This window comes from Camelus dromedarius, chromosome 25 (genome assembly GCF_036321535.1).
Source record: "Camelus dromedarius isolate mCamDro1 chromosome 25, mCamDro1.pat, whole genome shotgun sequence".
Classification (NCBI taxonomy): Eukaryota; Metazoa; Chordata; class Mammalia; order Artiodactyla; family Camelidae; genus Camelus; species Camelus dromedarius.
The window spans coordinates 16,125,439-16,151,025 of NC_087460.1; the positions used below are offsets into that span (position 1 = coordinate 16,125,439).

General features: G+C 40.8%; 1 protein-coding gene across 4 annotated transcripts in view; it reads right to left on the reverse strand.

Annotated features, from left to right (window-relative positions):
• The window catches only part of LMNTD1 (lamin tail domain containing 1), a 312,243-nt gene that overhangs the window by 91,410 nt on the left and 195,246 nt on the right, over positions 1–25,587 (reverse strand). Inside the window, exon 8 of one of the 4 annotated variants that reach the window (XR_010377825.1) lies at positions 13,274–13,786. The exons of the other annotated variants lie outside the window; for them this stretch is intronic. The gene's annotated coding sequence lies outside the window, so the exon portion shown is untranslated. Of the gene's footprint in view, positions 1–13,273; positions 13,787–25,587 lie in introns of those variants that run through there. 4 annotated transcript variants of the gene reach the window in all.

Genomic DNA, 25,587 nt, shown 5'->3' on the forward strand with positions numbered 1-25,587 from the left:
TGGGATTGCTCAGAGGAGGAGGTGGAGGGAGGAGACAAGAAGACTCAGGACTCCGAAGATCAGACACCCTGTTTAAAGTGCAGAAGAAAGGAGCCTAAAAAGAATGGTGTGATGGAGCAACCTACGAGATAGAGAAGCGTCACAGGAGCTGAGGGGAGAATTCATTTCAAGTAGAAGGAGTGGACTAAATATTCAAAGTCTGCAAGAAATTAGGCTGACAACTGAGACACATCTATCAAATTTAGCACCAAGGAAGTAATTCGTAACCTTGATGAGAACAGCTTCAGTAACACTTGGTGGACAGAAGCCATATTCCACTGTGTTGAGAAGTGAGCAGGAGGGAACAATATGAGTACAGTGAATATGGACAAATATTTCAAGAAGTTTGACTATGAAGGGGCAAGTACGCTTACAGTTTTCAAAGCCCTTAAACATTCAACTTTTATAGGAAGAAATAATGGGCAACAGGGGACTCAGGAAGAGCAAAGAGCAAAACAGATCCCCAAGAGCAAAACCTCGGAGGTGGTGGTCCCACAGACAGAAAGCAGAGGAACTGACTCTGCTGGGAACGTTGCATGTAAACTCTGGTATGTTGGATGGTGTTTTGCCAAGTGAAGATACACAAAAGCAACTGGAAAGAGAAGAGTGGTTCACTGATGGAGGGGCTCTGGCTGAGACAGACATTGAAAGAGTTCTATGCAGTAGTGGCAGCCGAGACTGTCCACGGGAGTAAGACTCCCAGGGAAAGGGTGGGAATGAGAGGGACAGAAGAGTAAGGACAGTGATGCCAACAGTCCACTGGTATTTGTCACCTAGGAACTTCTCCTGACTGGACAACTGGATAAGGGAAGTCAAGAAGTCATTTCTATGCAGACATTTAACCTTTACTGAATTATCCTGAGTACAGAGAAACCTACATTTCTGCTTATTAAAGACAAGCACTTAGCACTCCCCCCACCTCCACGCCAGACTGCGAGTCGTGCAATACTCCTGACTTTACAACTTTGCGTTTTCTGTGATATGTCATTTCTACGAACAATGTATTTCTCACCATAAACTACTATTTTCAATAACGAGTAAAAGTATGAAAAATGCAAACAGAGGGTTCACCCCAGGCTCTCTCTGAATGAATGCTGAAAGGTGTGTGTTTGGGCAAGAGCCAACATGTGGGTGACGAAGCTTAGAGGACATGCAGTGCTGTGTTAGGAGCTGAAGCTAAAAGGTGGGTGGAAATCAGATCCCTGCAGGCCCCTAATAGTCTGCTAAATACTTTTAGCTTCATTCTGTAGACAACGGAAACACATTGAGTTATTGAGAGTAGAGAGTGAGAGGCTTAGATCTGAGATTTAGGAAGGTAATGCCGGTGGTTAGTAGGCTCCTAAAAAAATATTTGCTAACTGAATGGAGAAAAGATGACTGGAGCCCAGGGAGTCAGATAAACGGTACTGTTACTGTTTGAAAGATAATGGGAGATAAGGTGGATGGTCTCTCACTCGGTGCAATCGGGGACTGAATGTGATCAGTCATCTGCTTTAATAAGCAGGGAATTGAAAAAAGATATATACACTTACTGTAGATATTACATTTTAACCTAAGACATATACAGGTACATTCATCCAGCAATTGTATGGTAGAGCGCCAAGGTCCTTCCCTGAGTACAGGTCTGCTAATTGGAGTTGTATTATTTTATCATTTTTTTTTCTTGTATGAGCTACACTCATGTTTCTGTTTCTTTAAGTCAAAGCAAAAGGCAATCAGAGTGCAGAATCTGAAAGTCATTGTTTATAAGATTTTCCCAGTCACGTTTGGTTCACCTTTCCCATACTTACTTGGATTATAATAATATTTTCAGCCACTCACTCTCACCAAGTCTTTCCAAAGTATTCAACTTAGTTTTCATAGGAACAGCTCTCTTTTACGCTCATGTTTCATTGGTTTACATGATAAAATACTGTAACATAATAAAAGGTGCAACTGCACTGACTGCCTTGTGAACAAAAGACAACTGTTTCTTGGTAAACACACAACTAAATTTGTAGGACCAGGAAAGTTCAATGCACCAGACAATCTCCTGCTAGTCTCCAGCTGTAAGTCTGAAAGAGGATCGGACAGTATAGTTAATGAGGTGATTTGGCTAACTGGGGACTGGCTCACAGGGCTTCTACTGTGAGGATGTGAGCTACGGCAACAGTGGGGAGAGAGAGGAGAGGATGAATTGAAAAGACATCAAGACACCAGCTTTGGAAATAAATAGGCTTGAGTTCAATTCTGACTTCACCACCTATTTGTGAACCTCAAAGTTTCTGTTTTCTCACATGTAAAACAAGAATAACACAAAGTGTACTGAAAGATTGATTGGGAAAGTGCAGCTAATGTACTTAGCAACGTGCCTGACATAAGTAAGTAATCAATGATATTAAATCAATAGAAGTTTATGTTGAATTTAGGGAAGCAAAGAGTCAGTGATGACTCCCAATTGTCTCCCTTGGCTGAATAAAAGATAATAAGACAAAAAGATAATACCACTAACTGAAATAAAAGAAATAAGTGTTTGGCAGGTAACATAATAAAGTTAGTTTTGGATATATTGAGTTTCCTGGTGTGACAGCCATATGGAAGTGACTAGAAGGCAGCTGGAGATATTATTCTGGCTTTCAGTGAAAAGTCTTGGTTAGTAATATCAACATGAAATCATCCATATAGAAATGATAAATGAAGCCATGAGAATGGACAGGTTTGGGCAGAAAGAGAGTTGGGGACATGGCAGGCTGGTCAGGGCAATACACAATCAGAAGTGTGGCAAAATCCAAGGCACAAGAGGGACCAGCTGGGTAGTGAGGCAGCAGTGGCATGTGCAGGAGGTTACAGGTCTAGATGATTAGATGTGTTCTGTGTCTTGCTCATCATCTCAGTACAGCCTCCAAAGTCTGAAGCAATTTTTTTCCCACTGGAGGCATCTCAACGCTCTCCAGGTAGCACTGGAAGAGTAGGCAGCTATGAAAGTGATTTCACAGTAGTTTGAAAGGGAAGCAAGACTGAGGGGAATTTTCTTTGTAACAGAGAAGCCTTGAACATGTTTTAAGCCTGAGGGGAGGAAAACAGTAGCAAGAGAAATTTCTTTTAAAAATTAGAAATCAAAACTGGTTTTCTCCCTTATATGAGATTGTAGGTGTTCATCTTGGTTCTTTTCTGTGTCTTCCAAATTTTCTACGTTGACTGTATAAATCCTGGACTCAGAAAAAAAAAATACTATTTCCTTCAACATGAGATAGGAGACTGGGGATGGTCTGTGAGACAATGTTCCAGAAAAAGTGAATGGGGGTGGGTTTGAGAACATAGGTGGAGAAGAAAGCTTGGGAAGGGGACAGGGACACTTCTCCCACTGACAGAAGACAGAAAAGAGGAGGACTGAAGGTTCAGAAATTCTGAAATGGAGGTAAGAAAATATGAGGAAAATCACATCACTGGACCTCTACATTTTTTAAAAGTAATTTAGGAGGCAAGGTCGTCTGCTAAGCCTAAGGAGGAAAGATAGAACTAGACATACAGAAAGAGTAAAGATGCTGTTAAAACCTAATATGATGAACAGAAAAAAGGTTTAATTTGAAATTGATAAAAATATTTCCAAAGAGCCAGGAGACCTAGCTGAGGCTGGATACGATGTGTCCGTAGTGGAGCCAGGTGCTGAGTGAGCTCCCGTGGCAACAGTTAACAGTCCGGGAAGGGCGGCAGCAGGCAGAGCTCCCCTGGCAGGTGTATGGGGTCGTGGATGAGGACCTCTAAGGTGGCCTTCACTCCCATCAGGCCTGCTCCTCTTTTTATCTCTCTCCGGCAACTACCGCCATGCCCTTTGGCTCCTTGCAGAAAGCCTGGAATCAGGCTAGATTCTTCCTTCTCTTACTTGAACCCCATCGAAACCATTCCCAAGGTCTGCCACTTTTTCTCCTAACTCTTCTTCTGCCTTCACTGTCACCACAGCTGCTGAGGCCACTATCATTCTCTTGCCTAACCATGTCCTTGGTGTCCAACGCTCTTCCCTGTTTCTGCCTCACTCAGTTACATTCTTTCACTGTCTTGGTCTTACAACAAACAAAACAAACCAACCACATCAGGCATTGTTTCACCCTTTTAAGAAGCTTAAAAGGCCTCCGATTTCTCCTGGAATAAGGACCGAAGTTCTCAGCACAGCTCACCGGGTCCTCAAGATCGGGTCCCTGTAATGTGCCAGACTCACCCCGCAGGGACTCTCCCCTTTCTCTGTGCTCATGAGCCTTCTCTTTGCTCCTCAAAAATATGAGATGATAAGTGACCAACAGAAGCAGAGACGTGGGGGGCATGGGGGCAGGTATCATATAATCAGATGCTATGGACTTCATATGGAAGAGAAAAATAAAATTAATTTAATTTAATTTAAAAAATTTAAAAGACTGAGCATTGACCCAAAAAGGCTGAATAATTTAAACTGGAAAGAAAAATAGTGATGTTTATATATTGTTTGGCTTTCCCTTACAGCCTCCGCCCTGGTTACCCTGTGCTTAGAAGCTTGTGGGGAAGCTCAGGTCTGTTTTAGGGAATTAAAACCCAGACCCTTCACAGTCACCAGACCCTCCAAGACAGCTGTCTCTGAGCACTGTCCCCAGATGTCCCAAAGGCATCTCAACCCCAGCAACTCCCTCCTCCCCGCCTGCCCCCCTCCATCTCCATACGCCACACCAGTGCCAGAGCAGAGCCGTCCTGGCTCCTCCCACACCTGGTCCTACTGACACGGCCCTCCAGTCCACTCTCAGCCAGGCCCTCAGCCTGTCTGCACTGGGCATCTGTTCCCAGTCTAATTCCCTTCCCCAGTCTCTCCTCCCATCCATCCATCCTCCTCTTAGATACTGCGGTGGCTAAAATGTCTTCCAAAAATACCAGCTTGATTACGTCACTCTCAGGATGAAAAAGGAAAAAAGAAGAGGAGGTAGTAGAATGTAATAAAAAATATGGACATTGCTTCCAAGGAGTAGGGAGGAAAAAAGGAATGACCTCTGTTTGAAAGAATTGTGATTCAAGTGGGGTAATCAGAGGAAAGCCAAATTTCAGTTGGTCTTACTCTTAATCACTTACTTAATTAGATAATACGTAAGTTCACCGCTTCTCTGTATGTCTGTGGACAGTCTGAGGCACTGAGGATGATACATACTAGTTAGTACAAAAGGGCAGACTCTCCGTAACGAGCCACGAGGTTGGCTCATTTCTGCAAAACTTCCACACAAAAATGTCAGAAAAAAATTCTCAGACCTTTGGTTTCATGACAGTAATATAACACTTAGGATGGTCATTGAAAAAAAAAATCTCTTAGAAATTGGTTGAAACTCAGCAATGACGCCAAGTGAGATCACCAGACAATATGTGCAGTTGGCCTTCTCCCACTTCCCCACTCGATGGGTGACTCAGCCCCTGTTCGGCAGGGCCACAGGGACAAGGCTTTGCTGCCTAAAGACCACATTATGCAAATTAAGTGATCATAGTCCTTTTTTCTAGCGGGCAGCAGGCATAAAAGAACCACAGCTCAAACAGCATGTTTGTTTAGCAAAGAGCCTTATTTCCAGGGATCATGGGAAAAGAGCCTCTTTCTGACTTCTTTATGTAAACGCCAAGGCACTTTTCAAAATGTTATGAGAGCAATCATTTGAGCTGCTGCTATTTGACAAGTGAACGGTGGTTTTCAAGCAGCTCATCAAATCGTAGTCCCAAATCTGGTAAACAAAGGCATTCGGGAGTTGTCTGCAGCCTCAGGCTGCACGCATCACTTGTCTACATAGATGACTGATGTCCCAGCCTGAACCTGAACTGGGTTCAGACATTCTGGATGTGTACAAAGTGATCTCCTGAAGCATCCGTTGGAGAACTCAGAACTATCTTTTTTTTTTAATTAAAAAAATCTTATTGATAAGTATAGTTGACACACAACATTCATTTCAGTTGCAGGACATAGTAACCTGACACTTATATATACATTACAAGTTGATCACCACAGTAAGTCACCATCTGTTGCCATACACAGTTATTACAACATTATTGACTATATTCCCCATGCTGTACAGTACATCCCCATGACTTAATTTATTTTGTAACTGGAAGTTTTTACCTCTTGAGCCCCCTCACCTACATTTCCCAACCTCACCCCCTCCCCTCTGGTGATCGCTAGTTTGTTTTCTGTATCTGTAAGTCTGTTTCTATTTTGTTTTGTTTCTTTTGTTTTTTAGATTCCACAAATAAGTGAAATTGTACAGTATTTGTCTTTCTCTGACTTATTTCACTTAGCATAATACTCTCTAGGTCCACTCATGTTATTGAAAATGGAAGGATTTCATTCTTTTATGGTTGAGTAATATTCCATTATATATATATATATATATATATATATATATATATATATATATATATATATATATGTATGCGTGTGTATATATATATATGTGTGTGTGTGTGTTTGTGTTTATATACATATATATATGTATCTTACACCTTTTTATCCATTTAGCCATTGATGAACACTTAGGTTGCTTCTGTACCTTGGTGATTGTAAATAATGCTGCAATGAACATAAGGATGCACATATCTTTTCAAATCAGTGTTTTCATTTTCTTTGGATAAATACCCAGTAGTGGAATTGCTGGACTGTATGGAACTTCTGTTTTTAAATTTTTGAGCTCCTCCATACTGTTTCCAGAAACACACCCGCAGTTAGAACATAGGAATGATTCTCAGTGCAGTTGGGTAGCTGCCTTCTACTCAGCACCATGAATCATGACTGCATGAAGGAGAGAGAGAGAGAGAGAGAGAGAAAGGAAGTGGAGGGTTGATTTGGCTTTTAAGACACCGTGCCCAAGAAGGCTGAGGGGACATCCCCTCTCACCTCACCCCAGGTATCTGTGTGGCTTTAGCACTGCAAGAAAACTTTAACAGCATCACCCAGCGCAAGACAGATGATCAGGAGACATCAAGAGTCACATGTGACAAGAGGGGATTTGTCAGAGACAACACAGTGGACTGGGAGCCACACTTGCTGTAGAGGGTCATTTTGCAGAAAGAGTAAAATCTAAGATAATTCATAAATTTCTTGCCTGGCCAACTGATAGGTGGTGTTGCCATTTCCTGGAAGAAGAGAATGAAAGATAAGCATATGATGACCTGTTCAGTTTTGGACATGTTGAGTTTGACATGACTATGAAATTTCCTGAAGAAGGTGTCAAGAAGGTAGTTAAGAGCTTTAGCGATAGACTGGGGCAGAGCTATAAATTTAGTGTCATTGGTTTAGAGATGTCAGTTGCAGTTACAGCTATTGAGGAGATGGTCCAGGGAAAGTACATGAGGAGAACAGAAAAAGACTGCAAAACCCTCGGATTATCCACATTAAAGGGAGTAGCAAAAAGTGAGCTTAATAGAGTAATAATTGAATAACAGGGTAAGCCTAGAGGTGTAAGATGGAGATCTGGGTAAGTTGCCCCCCAAAGAAATCTTACTTATAACAATTTACAGTCATTTTTTGGAAAATTGTGTCATCTTTTTTTGTTGTTTCAAGATCTTTGTTTCTAGATATTCCCTTTCAGAGAAGCTGACCACAGAGTATTAAATCTGAAACTGGATTTTCAAGTAAAAGAAATAATTGTTAGGATTTTGTTTCAAGGATATAAATAAGCAAGTATTTAAGCCAGGAACTAATAAAAACAGTCATTAGTTGAAGCATAGCAATGTAAGTCCTAGAAACTTCTATTTCTTTTTAAAGATTGATTGTCCAGTAAGACACCAGTAGCATAAAGAGCCACATTAATTGGTGCTTATAAAGTGATTAATCTCTTCATTTCCCTTCCAGTCGTTTGAAATGCTCTATAAGGTGCCCCTGTGGGGAAAAAAAAAAAAAGTAATATTTTAACAGAGCCTTTACAAGGGCTTTATTTTGCAAGGTTTTAGAGTGTGGTGGCACGATTCTCAGCATCATAATCGAACACCAGCCTACTCCAAATCTGACGTTTTTACGTAGGTTCAGAAGGTATGCAGGATAGGAAGTCTAACACTGAAATTTCAGAAAGCAACTTTCATTTTTTTTTAACTGGAAAATATACAGACTGCCATCTTCTTTGTAAAATAGGTCCCACGTGATACATAATAAGGGTGACAGCTCTGCCAAATCCCTGCATTTCTTTTTTTCTTTAGGAATAAAACAAGCATTTAGCACTTGCCCTCGTGCAGGATGACTTGCAATTCCATGCCCAAGTCCCACATTCTCCAAGCCCTTGTCTCACGAGGAATCCTGCCCACAGCGAGCATTTGTTCTCCAGAAGAGCTCAGACGGGATGCTGAAGATGATGCACGCAAATTTATGGGTATTTCTGCGTGTTCCACATACATTTCTCACAGAATTGAGTGGACTGAAGACTACCGTGACTTGAAAGTTGGTTTCTCTGTTTATCAGTTCCCAGAACTCGCAAGCCCTCCGGAATGGAATGAGCAGCCACTGCACCTGGCAATTAGTAGCCTCCATCTCCTCGTTCTTGGTCTTCCGCCCGCTGGTCCTGATCATCTTCCCATCTGTATGTTCAGTACTGCCCTTCTCAGACAGGAAGCATTTGAAAAGCCTGGAGCCCTTGATCTCTTTGTGGTCATGAAAAGTTTGATATTAAATGTCCTGAAGGGAGTCCACTGGCTTGTATTGCACTAGTAAGCACCTTGCAGGCTGCCCTACATCAAGCTGTGAGGCCCCGTGTGCAGGTCCACATGCTGTCCCTCACTCCTCTGAGATGCTCCCATGGGCCTCCTGCACTTGCCGGGCCTTTGAGAACTGGTCCTCCTTTGCTCTTGCTTGTTCTGCTCCCTAGAAACTGTCGCTTTGCCTTGCATTCCAATCTAGGGCCCACATCCCTGCTGCGCTTACATGGGCCAACTTGCTGCAGGCTGTCAACCTCTCTGAACTTCCATCAGGTACTTCTAAGGCTGAGTACCTGCTCCTGCAACTGGGTGCTTTCTGCCTCCCAGGTGGATCCCGTCAGCCCTGGAACTGGAAAAGGTCTCCTTGGGCTAGGCCTATATTACTAAGGGGGCCAGTATCAGGTTAATTACCTTTCCCTATGATCTGACTTGCTAAGAATAAAAATCTGATGGGTCCCTGATAAATCCCAAACTATATGATTAACATCTAACGTGCGAGAGTATTTCACTCTACACCAAAACTGCGTCATCAATTATCTGTGTAATGAACTCCCCTGATGAAGTGAATAAACTTTTAAAATATGTTCAGATTACATAGATGTGGTACCTGACTATTAGTAACAACCTTTGCAAATAGTCATTTTTTTTTTCAGTAAATGTAGGGTAACCAATTGCCTAGGTTTATCCAGGACTCTTCCAATTTTAGACTGAAAGTCCTGCACACTGAGGTGGTTGGTTGCCCCAGGGAAATGACTCAATCTCCCTTGTCAGTCTGGATCTGAAAAGTGCGAAAGGACCCAATTATAACTGTATATAAAATTATAACCTGATGATTCTATTTTTAATTGTAGCCTCTTCCTATCCACTTAGCACACTGTAGGGGTACTTTCAGCTAAATGGGATCCTTTCCACTTAGACCCCTCTCCCTTTGAAAGGAGCTTTTAGATCCCCTACATGACATGTTTTGTTCCTAAGACCGTAATTAACACTGCCTTCTAGGTTTTAGCAGATCATCCTGACCCAGATAGTGACCCTGGCTCCACAGGGAGGCCTTTTATCCAAGTCTAGCAGTTGTCCTGGTTTTCTCGCTGTTCTGACTGCTGCAGTGCAGAGCCCTGTTTCTCCATCTTACAGCAAGTATTTTAAGTGTTTAAACCAGGAAGGGAACAGAAACTTAAGGCTAAATTAAGCTAAATAGTTCTTTTTTCCTGTTCAGTAGTCCTATTTAACATCTTAATTTGCTAAATATACACCATGAATTTCCAAAGAGATCAAACAAATGAACTATTTCTCAAACATATTTGATCATGGGTGTCTTTGGTGGGATAACATTAATGGCTTATGGAGTTCATGTCTGGCTGTATAAAGGTGGGGGCGTGCTAGCATAAGTGGAAACGCACAGACTTTGCTGCTGGAGAGCTCTGGGTTCAAATCTTAGCTCCAGTGCTTCTTAGTTGGGTGACTTATTCACTTAATCTATCTCTAAATCTTTTACTTGATTAAGTTTCCATGTTGTTATTAAGGAAAAAAAAGAAGGTAGAGGAGGAAGGAGATTTAAAGGCAACTTCTGTTTCCCCCTTTTGAATACCAGCTATCTACCTGTTGGGACTGTCATAAGGATTTATAAGCTTGGGGATGAAAGGCACCTGCCATACTACCTCAGAAGTTCCTGGTGGGGATGTAAGATGAATATCTTATTCCAGTGACTACTGCTTCATGAGAGATTAATGGAACAAAGCTAAAACAAAGAGCAGAAAGCCAATGAGTGCTATGAATGAGGGGAGAGTGCGTACATAAAACCAACTACTGCCTTGCGTGCCACTTCAGAATTCCTTTTCTTTGAGACTTGAAATTTTTAATCATTTTAAACTGTTACCAAATCACCCCTAAGCAGACATTGCTTAAAAGATAATGGGAGAAAAAAAAAATAAGTGGGTAGAAAGAGAAGAGAACCCATGTGTGCTTTGTTCCCCTACCTGGAGATCCACAAGGCGTATCAGCATAGTAAAGTCTCCTCTTGGAGGATAGGAGGGGCCAAAAGGGTCATAAAGAAGGTGGAAAGTAGAGGTCAGAGGGCATTAAAGATATAATTTGCAGCCTTCACACTCAACAAATAGTAAGAGGTGAGCAGGTTGGAGACCCAATTGTTAAATTTCAGACCTAAGTGTTCGACTTGGGAAGAGACTTCCAGATCTATCCTCAGTCTTACTTCACAGGCTAGACGTGTTCCAGAAAAGCTGACCCTTGTACAAGTTTATTAAGCACATTTTCCCATAGGCTTCCATTATCAGCGTGAGATACACTTCCTGGGAGAAGGACTAGGTCAACATATCATTATGTGATGGTGAAAAGAACCCCCAATTTTTTCCTGCTGTGCTACGTAAGGAGTGACATTTCCCCTCATGAGGTTTCAGTTTTCTCTTAAAAACAGGGATGATGACGATGATGATAATAAAAAATAATAATAATAATAATAATAATAATAATAATAATAATACCCTTTCCCAGAGTGACTATGAGGATCAAATTAAATAAGTTATGCTAGATTGTTACCACCTTAAGGACAGGACCCATGTCTGTCTTGCTTGTCGTGGTATTTCCAGCATGGTTTCAGGGTCTGGCACGTGTACGGCTGGCACCCAGTATGTTGATGTCAAATGAGCAAATTCTTGTTTGGTTTTTGTTCATTTCTTTATATATCTTAGGAGTGTTTTGCTGCAGTGTTCTAAGACTTTTAGATTTCATAGTATGTACTGTCAAATCCATTTTATGCAAGAAAGAGCATTTTCAGATAAAAAAAGTAGGAATGATGTCATCTCTGCATACAGGCAGTCCTACCAAGCAAGAGCCATTAGCATCCTTAACCTGTCCCAAAATAATAATATTATTAGCATTTATTGAGGACTGGCTCAACTAGGCAGGGTGCCTCCTCTGAGCTTTTAAGTTCTGTTAACTCCAACTCCTGTCTTTGCTCCTGCAGTCTGGGAGTGGCAGCTGCCGGCCTGCCTTTTGCATTTTCAGTCCTCCAATACCCATTTAGTCAATCTCTTTGCTGAAATGCCTGGTGTGGTTTTTGATTTCCTGGCTGAAACCTGGCAGAGCAGTACCCATGTCTGTCTGTTTCTTTGACATGTACTCTTCCTACCCTTTGCCTGTCACTTGGTGTTTGCAGATCTGCATTGGTGTTGAGGTTTTTTGTTTTTGTTTTTGTTAACATATGTGTTCTGATTTACCACTTAGATGAAAACTTCTGGAAGCAGAGAAAAAACTTAGAGAGTTTGGATTCAGGAAGACATAGATTTAAGATTTGGTTTTCCCATTTCACAAAACAAACAATTTTTAGGAAATTATTTAACAACTCTGTATGTCACCTTCTCATCTATAAAATGGTAACAAATATGCCTGCCTCATATTGATGTTGAGAGGCACTCAACAAACGGCTTTTATTTGGGGGATGTCTGTGCACGACTGCCTGGGGCACTGGCTCGTACTCAGTCAGCACTAATACATACTTGGTGGTGATGACGATGATTTAAGGTGTGCGTGTGAGTGCCTGTGTATCACGCCCTCTGACGCTGCCTTGCACACAGCAGCTCTCAACGAGTGTTTGTGGGTGATGACAGATAACGTAAGATTGGACTATTTGATTAATAGCCCATAACATGTTACAGTCCATTTGTTGTGTGTATTTTCTGAAAAATAGACTGCTGCTCTGTCCGCAAAGAATTCCTGGGCCTGCTGTTTGACTGAGGTCTGTCTTACCTCTGTGGGTACATTGTACATAGACCACATACTGGTACAGTGGGTTTGACACAAATGGCCTGTTATCTATTTAAGTGCCCCTTCTGTTAGGAAAGAAATGAAACTTTCTGAATCATCTTCTTTGAGCCAAAAAAAAAAAAATTCTATGACTTCCATTACTGACTCTTACTTTCAATGAAAATGGTGAACAGGCACCACCAACAGTTCACAGGAGCCCGGAACAGCCCAGAGAACAGTGCCAGTGTTTTGGTGGTAGCACAGTACAAGGCAAATTCACGTGGCACCACTGACTGTCCTTGCAGAGCCCCAAGGCTGCATGTGTAATCACGGGGAAGGAATGACAGACCAGGGTGCACTGTGGAACCCTGGCAGGCTCTGCTGAATGCAGTGTGATGTAAAAATATTTTTTTGTCCCTGCAGCCCGCTTGTGTCCATCACACACTAAAAGTAAAAGCAATCAGAATCCTTGAAGGATATGAGGAGAGTTTTCTTACTGGTTTCTTAGTCTTTAAAATATATTCATATTGAACAACACCAACAACAAATATCCAACAGATTTACATTTATATTTATATACACTAAGCTCATTAAGAGATCGGACAACCAGGGCCTCCTGGTTGTGACTGAAGGGAAGGCACGCTGTCAAAATGGGCTGGTTTAGGGAAGCAACGTTCATCTCTGATATCTGCAAGTTAGTAATGACTCAGGAGGTTAACTGCTGGTGTCAAAATTCCGCCCTCCTGACTAGTCAGGTCAATCAGGGATGTGTGCCTCGAGGATGGGGGTTCTTAAGCTCTGGTGAACATCAGAATTACCTGGGCGCTTGGCTAGACGCAGACTGCAGGGCCTCACTCTCAGGGCAGTGCCAATAGTGTTAATTGACGAACTGAAAGGAACTGGCTCATGTGATTCCAGAAGCTAGGAAATCCCAAGGTCTGCAGTCAGCAAGCTTGATTCCAGAAGCTAGGAAATCCCAAGGTCGGCAGTCAGCAAGCTGGAGACCAGAGGAACGAACGGTGTAGGTTCTGGTCTGAAGGCTAGCAGACTTGAGATCCAAGAAGAGCTGGTTTTTAAGTTTAAGTCCAGATGCAATAGAAGACTGGTATCCCAGCTCATGCCGTCAGGCAGGAGGAGTTTCTCCTTACTCAGATTTTTTGTTCTATTCAGGTCTTCAGCTGATGGGCTGAGGCCCACCCACATTAAGGAAGGCAATCTGCTTTACTCAGTCCAGCGACTCAAATGGTGATCTCATCCAGAGACACGCTCACAGACACATCCAGAATAATATCTGGCCAAACGTCTAGACCACTGGATGACCCAGTCAAGTTAGCACCTGAAATGAAATATCACACCAATGGGTGCTGATGCGGCTGGTCCAGGGTCCACACTCCAAGAACCACTGCTACAGCATAAACTGAGTCAGGAGTGGAAACCCAGCACTGACTCTGTCCTTAGCACAGAGCCCGACACACATGCAGGTGCTTAATAGAAAGTATATTGAGGGAGTGAATGGTGAGTAGTGAGTCTGCAACTGAAGGAAGGACAGGATGGAGGGAGGGAGGGAGCAGGGATCCCTCCATATGATGAGAGCTGAGTGGACACTGAATGATCAGGGTTCTTGTCGGACAGGACCTCCCCCTCAGCTTAGGTTGGGCCCAGATCCTCTTAGGTCTTTATGACTCCATATTTCTAAATTCATCTCTAGTTTAAAGTGGAAGTAATGTTTAATGATTGCTCAAAACAAATAAATTACTCAAACAATAACAGTGAGCATTTACTGCAAGCTGGTTATGCACTGGGTACCATACTAAAAACTTTACAGCATGATCTCATTTAATCCCCACAATAACTCCATTATTTCTATTTTGCAGATGAAGAAACTATATTCATGCACTGAGGAAGTGGCTGAACTGAGAGTCTAATCCCAGTTCCTGTGGCTCCAAAACCCTCCCCCTTACACTACACTGCACTGCAGACGTTTATGGAATATCCCACACAGGCAAGTTGCCACACCATGAGGAAAACCTGAAGGCATTTATCACCTAGTGAGAGCAAGGACTTTGTTTAAAAAAACACAAGTACTTCAAGAAATTTGGAATAGAGTATTGGTCAAAGTGTTACTAGAAGGTAACATTAAAGATTAAGGCACTATGTATGGTGGTTTTAATGGTGTAGAATATGGGTTTAGACTATCTGGGTTTGAATCCCATTTTTACCATTTATGGGCTTCATTACCTCGGCCAAGTTACATAATCTTCATGCCTCAGTTTCCCCATCCATAAATACCTCATGAGGATGTTTATAATTTTACAGGATTAAATGAGTTAATATCTGTAAAGCAAATATTAGTTCTACGCACAGGGCAGTTAGCACACGCGCCTTCACTGGTATTACTGTCAGCACATCGCCAGCACCTAGCTCCGTGCCCAACACGTGGAAGACCGACACGCTGAATGAATACCAAGAACCCACATTCTCTGGAGACCGCAGCGGTTATCCATACAGCAATGATACTCCCCCACATAGTGACCGTCGGGAAACTCACTCTCAGCCTTTGGTCAGCTTCTTCCTTTTCTCAAGGCACCAATTTTAATAACTGTTATTACTACCTCTCAAAGCGCCTGCCTATTGCTGGCATAGTGATAATTATATTAATATGGCTTGGATGTGCTAAAAAAATACAGAGTAAGAAAATGAGAAAAAAATCCTAAAATTCACCTTAAATGCTGGACAATTTTCAGTTCTCACAGCTGAAGGATAATTGAGACTTTAAGAGATTTTAAAAAAAATTTTTAACCAAGAAGAATTTTTGAATTTGCCTTTAATTAATACCCTATGTATAAATCACAGGCAATGACCTTTTGTTTCACTTATCAGAACAAATGAAGAAAAATCGCTTGAAAACTCAGAAAGTGGCACATGGCCAAAGAATTCACAGCAGAGCATAGTGAGAGCTGTGGTTTGTTCTCTGACATTTGAAAGTCTACCTGAGCTCTTTAGCACGTGGATGCTGAATATTCAACAACACTCTGAAATTTCCAGCACTGCCGCCTGCCTCAGCACTTTAATTCCTAGGAATACGCCAGGTTGCAGGTTAGCATTTAAATAGACAGCCCAGTCCTGCAGCAACCTATAAGATATATGTCACACTGTAACTGGCTTCAGCTCGTGAAGGGGCTGTGGAGTTTCTTTGCCTCTTCCCATGTTCCAACTTCTCTTTCAACTTGTGCCTTTGTGGATTCGGGATGATCAGTTATCTGCAAGATTTATAACCAACAGTTTTGATGTCGAACAGATGTATGGTGTCAATGTTCTACAATTCAAGAAAATCCTTTCTCCTTTTGGCTGTAATATGTTGTGTTTTTCTCTCTGCTGACTGCTCACTTTGATATAATGAAGCAGACTTCGGTTCCCTGGGTTTCTCTTAGAGAGGAGAATTTTAAATCAGTCTTCATTCCAAGTCGTAACTTTATTTGGTATAATACCCCTAACTTCACTAAACCACCAGGCTAGGTCAAAAAAGGGCTCACTTATCATACACCTAAAATCCACAACTGCTTTTACATCACAGTGGCAAATCCACAGCGTTCTAACTATTAGAGTGCTTTTATGTGGATGCGATTACTCACCTACTGAAACTCAGACTTACTACACAATTTAAATCACATGTTTCTTTAAGGGCCATTCTATCCTTTGACCTCAAGTGTGTACAGGTAGGTCTTATCAATAATCCTGGACAAATTTGTATACTTCCTTGTCAGTATAACAATGGATACAGGACATGAAGCTGGGGCTTGAGTGTCAGATAAGTGTGTGATCGTACCACTCTTCAGTGCAACTCCCTTAGGGCTACAACGCTGAGTGTCTCACCAGTGACCATTTTCATGACATCACCTAGAGCTGAGTGGTCCCATACAGTAGCCACTTTAATTTAAGGTAACTAAATTAAAATTTTAGTTCCTCAATCCCACTCCTGGGCATATATCCAGAAGAAACTAATTTTAAAAGATATATGTACCCCAATGCTCACAGCAGCACTATTTACAATAACCAAGATGTGGAAGCAACTTAAATGTCCATAGACAGATGATTGGATAAAGAAGATATTATACACAACGGAACATACATATGCAATGGAATACTACTCAGCCATGAAAAGGAATAAAATAATGCCATTTGCAGCAACATAGGTGGACCTGAAGATTACCATACTAAGTGAATTAAGCCAGAAAGAGAGAGAGAAACACCATATGGTGTCATTTATATGTGGAGTCTTAAAAAATGTCTCAAATGAACTTATTTACAAAACAGAAACAGATTCACAGACATAGAAAACAAACTTGTGGTTACCAAGGGGGAAAGTGAAAGGTGGAGAATTAAATTGAGAGTTCAGGATTTGCAGATACTAACTACTATACATAAAATAGATAAACAGCAAGGTCCTACTGTATAATACAGGGAACTATATTCAATACACTGTAATGGTCTATAATGAAAAAGAATATGAAAAGAAATATATATATATATATGTATAACTGAATCACTATGTTGTACACCAGAAGTTAACACAACATTGTAAACTGACTATACTTCAATTTAAAAAAAATGAAAAGAGAAAAAAAAAAAGAAGAAAATTTTAGTTCCTCACTTGTACTAAACACATTTCAAGTGCTCAGTAGCCATACAAGGCTATTGAACTGGATTGTGTAGATATAGAATATTTCCATCACTGCAGAAAATTCTGCTGGGCAACACTGCATCTAGAGTCTTAGGATTTAAAGGACCTCAGAAAGGGCAACCAAACATGCTGGTTTTTCCCAGGATTATCTCTGGGTTTGGGAACTTTCAGTGTTAAAATTGGGGTAGTCCCTGGAAAACTGAGACAGCTGGTCATCCTAAGACGTCACCTAGTCTAACTATATATCTAATGCATGTATTTCTTCTGCAACATTCTTAACTTTGGACATTTCTGAGCCTGCCAGCTAAGTGATGTTAATAACTGATGTGGTTGAAGCAGGCAGTATTTGGAGAACTGTGGTAGACTGAGCTAAAACAAGACATGAGAACTCAGTTACTGATTTTCTCCAAGAGGCAGGAAGTTCACAGGAGCAAGGTAGACCGTTCAAGCAACCACAGCAAAATGGTCCCACCCCACTGAAAGGGAGCCCCTTTCGTAAGCAGACCACGGGAGCAACAGTAGGTCCAGTATCACAGGCACTTGTCGGAAACGACTGGGTAGCTACTGATAAATCAAGGTCCCGTGTTATACTAACAGACAGGCTTCTGTTGAATTATTTTTTTCCCCAAGACAAACAAACATATATTTTGATGTCACTGAATTTAAGACCTGATAGAAGCCTTAGAGATCTTCCAGTCCAATTTCAACTTTTCGGAAGAGAGACCTGATGCCCAAAGTGCTTAAGTGCAGGAGAAAACCTCTGCTGCGTTTCCAGAAAGCCAGGACAAAAGCGCAGACCAGTCTAAGCTTCCGTGAGAGAAATGAATGGCGTCTGAACTGAGTTGTTACATTTTTACATTACTTCTCCATGATTTTTGTTTAGTGTTGCTAAAATACTGTTTTACTTGATATTGCTTTTTTATTTGGAGTACCGTCCTATCAGGGAAATTTTTAGCAAACACAGTATTAGTCAATAATGTGTGACGAGCATTCAGAACTGACAGCATGTATGGGTAGGAAATGGCGAAATGTCATCAGATGGCAGAGGGAAGGCATGCCTATTCCAGTCTTATTTTGCTTTGTCTTTTGCAGCCAGGAGATTGATCACAAGGAAATGGGGAGAGAAATCTAGATCTCCTTAAACTTGGTAAAAACCCAGGCTCCAGACAGAGACAGACCTATAGGCTCAGAGCCGATTCTGGAACTGTGATCTTGGGCAAGTATTTCACGTCTCCATTCCTCAGCGAGGCAAGCTATAAAGCGGGGATGACAACAGAATCTATCCCCGATTTGAGATAATATTCCATAGTTAGACAATATGTATAAAGTCCTTAGAACAATGCCTGACCTGCCTAACGCTCAGTAAATGCTACTAATTACTATCGTTATTATCACTAAGTTACAAAAATGACTTCAAGTCTTCAGACCCAGATGAATTACACACAGGGCAATGAACAACTTGCAGAAATACCTGTTGAATGATGAATACACAAAACACCCCAAAGCCTGGCACCTGTACATTATGACTGTTGCCTTGGTCAACAGTATTAAACACCTGTACTCCGACGCGAGCAATATCTCACAAATTTCAGTCATTTGACTACCATCTGTATCAGCTGCTTATTTCCTCTGGCATAAACTATCGTAGAATGAATGGCTTAAAACAAGAGGAATCTATTCTCTTTCCGTTCTGGAGGTCAGAGGTCTACACTGAGTCTTACGGGGTTAAAATCGGGGTGTCGGCAGGAGTGCTTTCTTCTTGGAGCTTCAGGGAGGATTCATTCCTTGCCCTTTTCAGCTTCCGGAGGCCACCTGTGTCCCTTGGCTAGTGGCCCTTTCTTCACGTCACTCTAACCTCTTGCTTCCCTTGTCATTTCTATTCCTTTGTCTTTGGCTCGCCTGCCTCCCTTTTAGAAGAAGCCTTGTGATTACAACATTGGGCCACCCAGATAATCCAGGATAATTTCCTCATCCCAGAATCCTTAATTTAGTCATATCTGCAAAATCCCCTTTACCATCTAAGGTAACACTCAGAGGTTCTGGGATTAATATACGGATATTCTGGGGAGTCATTATCCAGCCTACCCACATTATCATTACTGTTTAATTTTTACCATGTCTGCCTACCAACACATTATTATGTAAATTTGTCTTAATTTTTTAAAACTTAACCTTCTCTGTAAACTCAAGGTTTCAATGGATGAGTTATATTTTTTTCTAAAACACATTAAGATAATATTTTAATTATTAAAATAAAGGTTTGTTTATCTTCTAATATTCTCTTGGGCTATGAGTGCACTCATAGTACATACTGCGCTTCAGGAAAGACTAATCATAATTCTGCTTTAAATCGACCTCTATTAAGGCCTGGCCAACAATCTTCCTACGATGCTAGGTACGTGGAAACATCTAGTTTAGTCTAACGCACAGGCTTGCTATCTTTTCTGAATTCTTTGCGTTCCGTCCCAGTATTATTTCAGAATATTTGAGCCATATTATTAAAGCCAGACATAGAAATTCTTTGACCGAGTCAGTTTCATGTTAAGTCCTCTACGTTAGGGAAGGCTAATACAAGAATCATCTCCTTGAACTGCATTTCTGATCCTGTTGTAAACTCATAATTGGAGATGTGACCCATCATGGCAGTGAGTGTTCGGTGTACAGGGAAGCAAGTTACAAATTCCCACCTGAGTTTCCCACTAGAGCTTACTTCTGTCATCAAAAGAAAACAAGCGTAGCCTAATGTATTTCTGGTTTTGCCTAAGCCCTAACACAGTCAGATTCAAGGTGTGAATGAAATGAGCTCATCGCTGGGACCTTGGCAGTAAGAGTCCTTTGCTCCCAACTTATGAAGCAAGTTGTTTTAAGGATTACTTGTTTTACTTTCTGTTGTTTCCAATCTTGTTTGAGTAACAATATAAAAGTCCTACTGTGATAGAAATTATTAACTGGGTGGATTGGGATAATTTATATGAAACTAATTCCTGAATCCTAGACTATAGTTAACATTTTAATAAAATTATTGTAGTGGGCACGAGAATGTGCCTCACATACCTCTAAACACAGAGAACTTGACCAAGGCCCCAGCTGCAGTACTCTCCCGTCCAGCCCTGTGTTTGCACTGAAGCCAGGCCTCCCCGTGGGCTGTTTCCAGCAAGGACTGATACAGCAGGGATGCCAAGACAGGCGTTCCTGCGAGTTGAGGACTCCTCCCATGGCCAGTTTTGGCTTGGGGACTCCCCGAGGGCCTTGCTGAACCCTCTCGGATTGCATGTAGTCTAAGATACTTCCATCCAACCTCCCTTCCCTCTTCTTGGCCACTGTACTTGCATTGTGATCAGAAGGATCTCTGAGTCCTCTCTGTCTCCCTTCACCTTTTCTCCCACAGGCAGTTTCTCAATTAAATTCTTATGTGTTTAATCTGATTTTGGCATGTACATTTGGGAGGACCTGGATTAACAAGCATTGTAACTTTCTGACCCTTAAAATAATCAGAACATTATTTTTTGAAGGCAGATATGCATCTAATTTCTATAGTGGTTGTACCAAGTTGTTTGCTGCATATTTAAAAGGAAAGGGTATCATACACAGCTTTCAACCTGGGGTTGCACCTGCCTCCTGACATATTCTGACGCAGGTTCCAAAGTGAAACAAACAGCTTCGGATCTACCCCAAAGTGGTATAGTTGGACCCTTAGGCCACCAAAAGGCTGCTGACAGAAGGACAAATGATGAGAACAGACCTCATAGCTATTATTGGATTTTGTGATGAGATGGAGTAGAGAGAAACAGAGTTATAACAGTGCTCAGGTGTGAAGTAATTGAGACTGGATTTTGCTGACAATTCATTTAAGACAGTACATGGGGAAAACCAAACCACAACTGCACTGAAAGAAAAAAAAAAACCTGGCAAGAAATGGTCTAATACAAGAGTTGGCTTGAAGTCTCCTTTTGAAAAGACGGGGTGCTCATACATAACACCCGACTTGAAAAAGATACAATAAAAATAGGTTGTAGTCTTCCTCAGCGTTTCAGACCTTTAAATAGGGGTCACTTTCTTGTTTTTTTCCCATTTTGAGTGACAGAAATTTAATCTCAATGCCTTAAGCCCTAATGTGGCTTTAGGTTCGACAAAGGGGCACTCTTCCATGATATAGACCTTAACTCCATGCAGCTTTTTGAAATTCCAGGGTTATAATTCTAATTGCAGTCTAATATACACACACATACACATACATACACACACACATATATTATATATATAAAATTATATATATTTTATATATATAAAAACATATTTTATATAAAATATAAACATAAAATATATACACACACACACACATATATATATACACATACACATACACACACACATAAGCAGACAGCAGAGTGTATGTTCATAAAACAGTAATTCTTAGGACTAAAATACCCATCATACATTCGTGTTATCATACACAATAGACATTTTCAGGCACCCTGTGTTACAGCAGTCTCTTCAAATTTAATTTTATGTAGTATAGTTAGGGACATTGTAAAAATTCTTTTACTAACTTTATCTTTTTGTCCAAAAAGAGCTGATAAGAGGTGAGTCACTGGTACTGAACAGGACTGGTTGTACATAGTGCTCAAGAGAGAGCCTCATTTTTCAATAAAATATATGAATCCAAAATTGTTGGTGAATATAAATTATGTTTCAAATTTTCACATTAGAAATAGCTGATCTTATAAAATATAACAATAGGTTAACGCACAGTTTAATTTAAATTTTCTCCAAAGTCCCTCAATTGAGTAATCGAAAGAAAGATTTTGTAATGACCTATAACGTAGTATAGTCTGCAGAAATACTGAATTGCCATGCTGTACACCTGAAACTAACACAATACTGTAAATCAACTATACTTCAAAAAGAAAAGAAAGATCTTTGTAAAAGGGGTAGGGGTTGAAAAACAGGAAAAGCCACAGAGGTGTAGAGTTATTTTCTCATTTTGTGTTAACTTTCTCTTTAAAAAATTGATACCATAATAACTATCTCTAAAACATATACATATTGGAAAGGAGAGGGCAGGAATTGGGGAAAGAATCATAAAGCCTACAAGGATTTTTGTGATTATCTTAAACTAGTCTGTTATGTATATATATTTTAGTAATGGAAAATGCGCACTACTGCTCCTCTGCTATTCACAACACTTCACTTCTGACACCAGATGTGTGGGTTTTCCACACCAAGCAATTCTCCAACCTTCTGGACTAGGTGTCCTATAATTTAACTCATTCTGACACTATCTACCCGGTATTAGCATCACATCTCACAGTTGAAGGGCTCAGTCCCCGAGACTACCCCCCACTCCCTAACTTTACACATCAACTGCAAGTCTAAGTTGTCACCAGTGCTTCTGGCTGACTGTTAAGTTGGAGGTTCCATGAAACCAACCTCCATGCCTCCACCCCGGTTTGATAAGATAATTTGCTAGAGCGGCTTATAAAACTCAGGAAAACAGCTTACTTACTTGATTACCAATTTATTATAAAAAAGACACAACCCAGGAACAGCCAGATGGAGGAGACACACAGGTTGAGGTGGGGGGAAGGCACGTGGGGTTCCATGCCCTTCCTAGTACACGACCTCCACGGGCTCACTGACCAAGAAGCTCTCCTCATCCCTTTGATTAGGAATTTTGTGGAGGCTTAATTACATAGGCATGATTGATTAAATAATTGGCCGTTGGTGATTAACTCAACTTCCAGTCCCTCTCTAGCCCCTCTGGAGGTTGGGAAGTGGAGCTGAAAGTTCCAACCATCTAATCACTTGTTCAGCTCCCCTGACAATCAGCCCCTGTCGTTAGGGGCTTTCCAGGAGTCATCTTATTAACATAAACTCAGGTGTGGTTGAAAGGAGCGTATTATAAATAACAAAACACACTTATTTAAGCTTTTGTAGTTCTTCTCACTTAGGAAACTAAACCAATGCTTTAGCCAAAAAAACAGGATGAAGACCATATATATACATATATATATATATTTCTTATTATATCACAATATCATACTACTTAAGTCTTTAATTATGGATTTGATCTGTATCTCAGTTAGAAGTAGGATTTTGATGGAAATCCATTTTGCATCACGGTGTTTTCTACGACAGAAAAAAGAAAGAGCATGTCTTTCCCAAGTCTAGGTCCTCTTTCAATAGCAGCATTTGACAAGAGCCTGAAGTTTCAAGTTTCCACTTTAGTGGACTACTTTGAAACCCTTAAAAAAAAATTGGTATTAAAGAGAGTACCATCTGGCAGGAGGCAGGGTAGTGAACAGGGAGGATACATAATAAAGAGATTTTAGATTCACGTGTATTTTAAACCAAACTGAAGTTGCTTTCAAGGAGACAGGTAGATAAGCATCAGTAAACTATCACCAAGGTGTCTGTAGAGGGAAAAAGCAGCAAGAAGGCAGTGAGAGTCTGGAGTCATCCAGTTACATAAATGGTTCCTGGAAGGGAATAGCAGCCCTACAGTCCAAACACCGGGTAAGAATGGAAACTAGCAGCCAACAGAAATAAACTGATTTTTTTTTTCATCCTTAAACCCAGTTGGGGAACTATGTTGTTACATAGGTAACTGCCAGCACCTTAACTGGTGACAGTGTTCAGAACTGTCAGAACACAATGCCACTGCTGATCAATTTGGCTTTGACAGTTGTGGTGTGACTGCTGTTGAATACACACAGCTGGGATAAAATGCCTTCCTGTAGCCTGAAGTCTTTTTGTGTGTTTTTGTGCATGCATGAGCATCGCTTCTCAGATACCTGTAATGACTTAAATTAGGTGACCTCTGGGAGTCCCTTGAGTGCTAAGATTCTTTAGAGTCTATGAGGCGCAAAAGACATGGTGTCTTCTCTCAGAAAACAAACACCTTGGGACTTCAGCTTCTGGTTATAATGGAGTAACAGGGAATTTATTTATCCTTCATGTGACACAAATATAAAATATGTAGAAAAAAAGTTTTCAGACATTAGACATCAGATGCTATAGAAAAGTGGTCCCTAAGAGAAGGGACACAAACAAAATGAGCCCTAGGATTACACTGTCTTATTGCCTAGAGAACGTTTCCAGGACACAGAGCAGGGAGAGACCAAAGAGAGTGTAGTGGTCTCACTATGTTGAGGATACAGAGATTGAGTTCAAGGTGACCAAGGAGACTAGATTTTATGGAGCAGAGCACCAGAAAAAAGACAGCTGGAGAAAGAGAGAGCGAGAGAGAAAAGAGAGAGACCCCAGAAATCCACAAAACACTCCCTTTGAGTCTTTTAGCTCTGTACTAATCAGTGCATGGACGTGAGGAAACTGCCCAAGGCTGGGAGAAGAGCCATCAAGAAAAGAATCTGCAAAACAACGCCTAGTAATAGTTTGGCTGGGAATGTTTCATTCTCCCACCAGCCAGAGTAAAATGATCTTGTTATGCACAGGGTTTTGGGGGGAATCCTCAGAAGGCTGCAGCAGTGTGTCTAAATTAACCCTAGACAGAGGGCTACTCTGCATTCACTCTAGCTAAGCTTAAAACCGAATCTCTGAATGAACTCACTGATTCTAAGTAAATTAGTGGCATGCAGAAGAAAATGAATTTCTATTTATAGGACCACAGCAAAACCCAGTATCAATAACATAAAGTTTGCAATGTCTACCATCCAGTTAAAAACACCAGGGATGCAGAGAAGCAGGAAATATGACCCATAACCAAGAGAAAACTTAACTGAGAGAAACAGACCTAGACATGACAGAGATGATGGAACCAGCAGACAAGGGTGTTAAAATGGTTAATATTAGTATGATCTATATGTTTAAATGGTAGAGTAAAACACAGTCATGATAAGGAGAGAAGTAAAAGATACAGGAAGGACCCAAATGGAATTTCTAGAGATAAAAAGTTACATTATTTAAGATGAAAAAATATACTGACTGGATTTAGCAGCAATTAGACACTCTAAAGAAAGAAAAAAAAAACAATAGACTTCAAGACATAGAAACAGAAACTATCCAAAATTAAGCATAAAGATTGAAAAAGACTGAAAAACCTGTGGGACAGTATAGTCTAATATATGTGTAACTAGAATCCCAGAGGAAGTAAGATAAAGCAAGGATAAAAAAAAATTTAAATAAAGAATGGCTAAACATCTTAAAAATGTGATAAAAAAAAAACTATTAACCCAACCCAAAGATCCAAGAAATTCAACAAATTCAAAGTAGAATAAATATAAAGAAAACCATGGCAAGTCACATCATAATCAAATTTCTGAAAACCAGCAATAGAGACAATCTAAAAAGCAGTCAGAGGGAAGCAGACACATTACATACAGAGGAGCAACAATACGAAAGACAGAAGACAATTAACAATCTCTTTCAAGGACTGTCAACCTCAAATTATATACCCAGTGAAAATATCCTTCAAAAATCGAGGCTCGATGAAGACT